This window comes from Atractosteus spatula, chromosome 20 (genome assembly GCF_055471065.1).
Source record: "Atractosteus spatula isolate fAtrSpa1 chromosome 20, fAtrSpa1.hap1, whole genome shotgun sequence".
Classification (NCBI taxonomy): domain Eukaryota; kingdom Metazoa; phylum Chordata; class Actinopteri; order Semionotiformes; family Lepisosteidae; genus Atractosteus; species Atractosteus spatula.
In genome coordinates, this window is record NC_142725.1 from 10,349,919 (window position 1) to 10,355,918 (window position 6,000).

The window sequence follows — 6,000 nt, forward strand, 5'->3', positions numbered from 1 at the left end:
GGAGCAGTACCCAACCAAAACATGGAAAACCAACACCAACCGGGGAGGAATACACAAACTCCACACTGAAAGATCCCCAGTGCAGACCTCAGGACCCGAGAGCTGTGAGGCAGCAGTGCTCGTTACAATGCAGTTTGAATGAGATCTTCAACCCCCCAGATTGTTTCCCATTTCAATTTGCATTAAGTTTTTTTTTAAAAAACATTAAAATGATTTCAAATGAGAGGAGGCCATTGATCACATTTGTGCATTGTTAGTAACAAATTGATACAGGCATCTCAGCTGTTTCTTGACAAAAACCAGGATGTAGGCCTTCACTGTTTATTCTGAAGAGGTTCACTGGGTTGACTTGACCAAATATCTTTGTGGCTTTTGAATGTTTGCATCACGTTCCCTTACATTTCTCTGTTCAAGACTAAAAAGCTTCAGTTCTGTTTAGTCAAAAATAGACATAATGTGTTCTGTAAGCAACAGGCATTTAACAGAACGCTTTGTCTTTTGGTAACCTCACTCCATACTTTCATAAAATACTGTTATTCTGCAAGAGGCATGTTCTTTCATTGGGGTTTAACAACACATGTGTGCATTTTACTTTAAATTGAATAAAACTAATGTGAAGGGGCCCTACTTTCTATTGGTTTTGCATTTGATATTATGTCCAGATAAAAAGACATACTATAGAGGGAAATATGCAGCTTGTGTTGCATACAGTGTCTTTAATTACATTACAAAGACAAAAAAGAGGCACTGCTTTCTGTATATACTTACATAAACTCTGATTAAATATTAAAGTCAAAACAACGCATACGGGCTTATATTACCAGATACTATGCATATGTACATGTGTTTATTATCACTATGGCTGGACAGTTCAGAGGATTAAAAAAAAAGCACGTCTGAAACAGGCAGGAGTTGGTATGACTAACAAAAGAACTGGCACTTTCCATGACACTTTCTAATACTTGCATACACCAAAACATATAACCAAAAGAAAATACTGAAAAGATGGAAAAACAACTTAAGCATACTGCTTTTGCAATATGTTCGAAAGGATACTTTTCTAAAAGGATACAGTATAAACATGGGGAAAAGTGAATTTTTTGGGAAAACAAACATTTACTAGACCTTTTAATCTGTCAGTTCTTTTTTGGGGAGGAAGGAATCATGATCTGTCAAGAGCTCAAATCTGAACCCCTAACTAAGTGGTCAGGACAGCCAGTCACTGTGGCTGTCCTGAAGCATCCATAGCCTGAAGATTTAAGACTAGCAATCCTTTAAAAAGATTTTTTATTATGCAAGGCAGAGATACAGTAATCACCCCATCGCAAGCACTGACTTACACTGTAATCACAGCATGACATCTCTGGTTTGATTTTAAGCAGGGAGGGAGAGCAGGACTTATGGTATCCCCATTAAAGTGCAGGTCGACCACTGTGGAGTTTCTAAATCTCTGCTTAGTTCTTTAGCAGTTGACTAAGGCGACATTCACATGCAATTGGATACCCTGATGAAGAGTGGGGTATATACCAGGGTATATTTACTCCTAGAGTCACTTCTAGGAGTTTTAGTGGTATTTAGTCATGTAAAATATAAAGCTGTTAGTATTCTCAAATTTATTTGTAATCACATATTATCTCTACACCACTGTGTATGAATATATGAAATAATTTACTACACATTTAGAATCTCAAATATACAGTATTCTGAAATAATGCTCTTTTATGGGTGTAGTGACTCTCTGAAATAGGAAAATCTTGCACAGCAGTTCATTTGTATACCTATAATACAAAGCAGGATAGTGCTAAGTACCAACTCCTACTTTGTTCTCCTGATGTGGTGTGGGAGAAAATGGTCCACACTAAATGTGGCTAATATAAAAGACATAGAGATCTAGACATAGTAGATCTAGATCTAGAGATCTACTGTACATGGAACTAAATCTCAGCAAACATGACAACTTGTGGTGGGTTATAAAACCTGTCATCTCCGGCTTACAAATAAATATTAAACTTGCAATAACATAACATACTGTAAGTTGAAAATAACTTAAAAAGCATATGAAACAAATGCACAGCACAGCTTTTGCTCATTTAAAGTATGCACCATAAATATCCATGCATCAGCTGTTGTTGCTTCCTCCTATAGAGGTTGAGCTGGAGATTAGTTGGCGGATACAGGGATCAAGGCAGGACTACACACTGGACAGGGCAGCTGTCCATTTTGTAGGGCACACACACTGGAACAATTGAGACAGCAATTCACCTATCCAGCATTCTCTTGGAATCCAAACACCTGGAGAAAAACCACATAAAATGTACAGGAACGTACAGCTATAAAAAAAGTTGAAAAACCTGTACTGACACATCAGAGTGTCTTTTGACATGATCCTGGCCAGGAAAGATGGAAGGAGGGCAATGTGATGTCAGCTTGCTGATGGATAGTGTAACAGGCAAGCTCAGATAAACATCTTACACATCATGATGCTGTATTTTCCAGCCAGGGCTTAACCCTGTCACCACTTTCTACTTTAGTGTGCCATGAGAGATTTACAGTGAAGTTGGATTTCTTATAGATGCTTCAGGAAAAAGATGGGAGCTACGTGTTATTTAGGACATAACCCCCCACCCCAGAAATTAAATTTCTGCTTCTGTGAGACAGAACAACTGGGAACAGGAGAGGCTGTTCTGCACGTTCCGTTGACTCATTTAATTTGCGTACTTGCAATCCATTTAGTTATTTGATGCAGTCTGCAGCCAGCCCATAAGCAATCTGAGTGACCCTTCTATGAAGTCAAATCATGATTCACTTGTTTTTTTTATCTTATGACCGGGAGGAAAACACAGTGTATGATTTACATGCATTTTTAGACATCGTCTGGCATATGCTACTTGGACGTATACACTAAATGTGATTGGTATGAACATTCACAAAATAAAAACATGAATGATTCGTTCCTGGAATCACAAATTGTTTTTAATGTGGGATCAGCAATCATTAATTAACTCAGCTCAACCTTTGTACCAGGACTTGAAGTTGTTCAGACTTGTTTTCCTATTGTACCTACTGGGAAGTCCTGGTCACGTGCGGCTTATGACAGAGCACAGACATGAACCCTATAGGAATATGACTGTAGAGCTCAGCCTCACAATGTAGGAAAGCTACAGTATACTTCCCCATCTCAGAGGACATGTACTGTAGTTATCCCAGAGGACATACCTGTAATTGTATGGAGGTGAGAGCTGCTGTCTCAGAGCCCTGGGATCCTGGGATCCTTTTGTGTAAGCCCTCTCCTGTAACTGGGCAGGCAGTATAGGACTGTAGAAACAGGGCTGAACCTCCAGAGGGCAGTGTTGAGACAGACCAGTAGAACATTCCTTGTATTCTCACAAGGTAATTAGGGAATTGGCAGCACCTGAAGACTCCAGTTCTACTGAGGAGCCCGAAGATGTTAAACCGGATCCTCAATGCCACTCGGACAGAGAGATTATATGATCTCAGGGGAGAGGTACTTTGGGGAAACTACAATAGGTTTTACAAATACTCAGCTGGAGGTAAAAGCAAAGTCCAGACTTATCTCAATTGGTAGCAGCCTCAATCGTTGCTGTGCTGTTGTAAAAAAGACATAGGGTGAATGAGTGGTCTGGCCTAAACCGGATTGACCGGGTGAAGCATTTCCACTGCTACTCATCTCTGAAGTTAATGTGTGTGTTTAAGGGGCAACTACAGGGTAGGGAAGACTAAGGGCGGTTCCCTCAGCTGTTTGATCTCCCGTATTGGGGGTTGATTTCATGTGCAGTTCTCCTGATATGCAACCATCCATCGGGGATCTGTTACACCCTCATGTTCTCTCGGGTTCATCAAGTTAATTAGTGTCTCTGAAGTGTGTGTATACCCTGCAATAGACTGGCATCGTATCAAGGGAGCAGCCCCACTTGGCACTCTGTGTCTGCCATGCTAGGCCCCAGATTTCCACAACCCTTCCTAGCTTAAGCAACAATGCATGACAAACGGTTAGCCCAGTATGCCAACATCCTTCTGAGAAGTTCTGCTCACACAAACTTCTGCTTCAACACTGTTCCTTTAACTGAAGCTGGCAATTTTAAAAAAGTCTTTTAATTGCTGTAGACAGCTTAGCTTTCAAGGATGCCCTGCTCTCGCTGTATTAATAAATTTATGAACTGCTCTTTCAGTCTGTGAAAACAAAGCATTTGGGTATATTAATAGCTTAGGTGCTGGCAAGACAGACTGTGCTGGTCCTGGGAAACATCTAATGGGAATAGATTATTGGAACATCTGTTCGTAACATTGCAAGACTGCAGGATTAGAATTCATATAAAGAGGCTTGTGTAGCCTGTTTAGATTTTGAAAAACAAATGAATGAAGAAATTAGTTTATCAATTAATTTCACTTTAAATCTGAGATGATGTTTTGTAACAGAAAATGGAACAGATAAAATACTCCCACTTGGTTCAAATGAAACAATGTGAGGCATCTTACATACTTATACACTTGTTAACATAACGGCTGTTCACTGATTTTGATTTTAGTGTAGAAATTGACATCAAAATAGGATTTTTTTGCACCAAGGAGTCTTTCAAGAAGATTACATTTTCCATATACAATTGCCCTTAATGTGTCTTTTGCCTATGTCATTTATCTCAGTTATTAAAAAGGCTTTGGCATGACAATAAACTTAGATGTCTTTCCCTAACATGTCTGATTAATAAATGAATGGAAAAACTCCCAAATTCTTGATTTTAAATGTCAGTCCAAGTGAGCTTGAGAGACCCCAACACCTTATGCCCACATAAAGTATAGAACAATGTCAAGAAATGACAGATAAATGGAAGAATCAATGAAGAATGGGTGCATTGGTGCTGAATCTTCTGCTACAGGTTCCAGGGTTAAATCTCTCTGTTTTCTGCTTAGACATCCCATGCAGAACGAGGTGCCTTTCTGAGCGGTGATGTGGAGGACAGAGTGATTGACGTTAGCTCTCCTGAGCAGCTGACATAATTGAGTCTTGTCAGCTGGGGCTAAATTGATTAGCTGTTTCCAGCTGGGAAAGGCACAGAGGGGGTCAGCTAGTTTGCCTGCCTTCCCAGGTTTAGATACTCTTCCAAGGACTCGTTAAAAATGCAGGCGGAACCAATTACACAACTGGCTCACTGCGTATCATTAGGAGAGAGCTTTGGAAGGATGGATGACTTGGACCATTGGCATTGATTCACCTCTATGGAGAGTTTCAATCTGAAAAAGAATGAGGCAAGAATATGGATACAGTTAACACTAACTTGTTTCACCTGTCTTTTGAAGTTGGTATGCCTCAAAGTACTACACAACATGAGACAGCAAAAGAATTGACTGCAAGAAAACAGTATTTAATTATGATTTAAGGCTCTCCAGCCCAGGTGGATTTCAACAATAATTCTTAGAGCCTTGGCAAATTACTATTGTGGTGGAACTCACAAGTTAGACACTGGTACAGGGCAGACTGGTGTGCATTGAGAGTGCATTATAGGCAGGTGTAGGAGTAGAAGGCAAGTAACTGATAACGGCCAGGATTCCAGAAATATACTACTTCTGGTCATTTTCCTGCACAGAAGCATAAAAAATAATATCCAAAAGAAAAAATTTTGGGTTAACATTTTTATATCCCAGCACAGTGTCCTAGTAAAAAAAGTATCTAATCAGTAATGGTTCCTACAGTCTTGCTGATCTTAGCTCCTCACATCTCAGCACCATCTCCTGAGCATAGTAGAGGGAAGATATCAGAAGCTAAGATAACGGAGTGCTTAAGTGCTCACAATCTGTTCAAAAGTCAACTGTAGTGCTGAGGCTGAGACTAAGTAGAGAGGAGGAGTGGTTTCATGGTCAGTCACACATGAGTAATATGCATGAAGGAAATCACAGGTTTTTTCCACAGCAGAGATTCCAGTGGTATTCTTGGTAAGCTATTTCCATTGGCCAAATAGTTTTAAAATTTAAAAACGACACTCA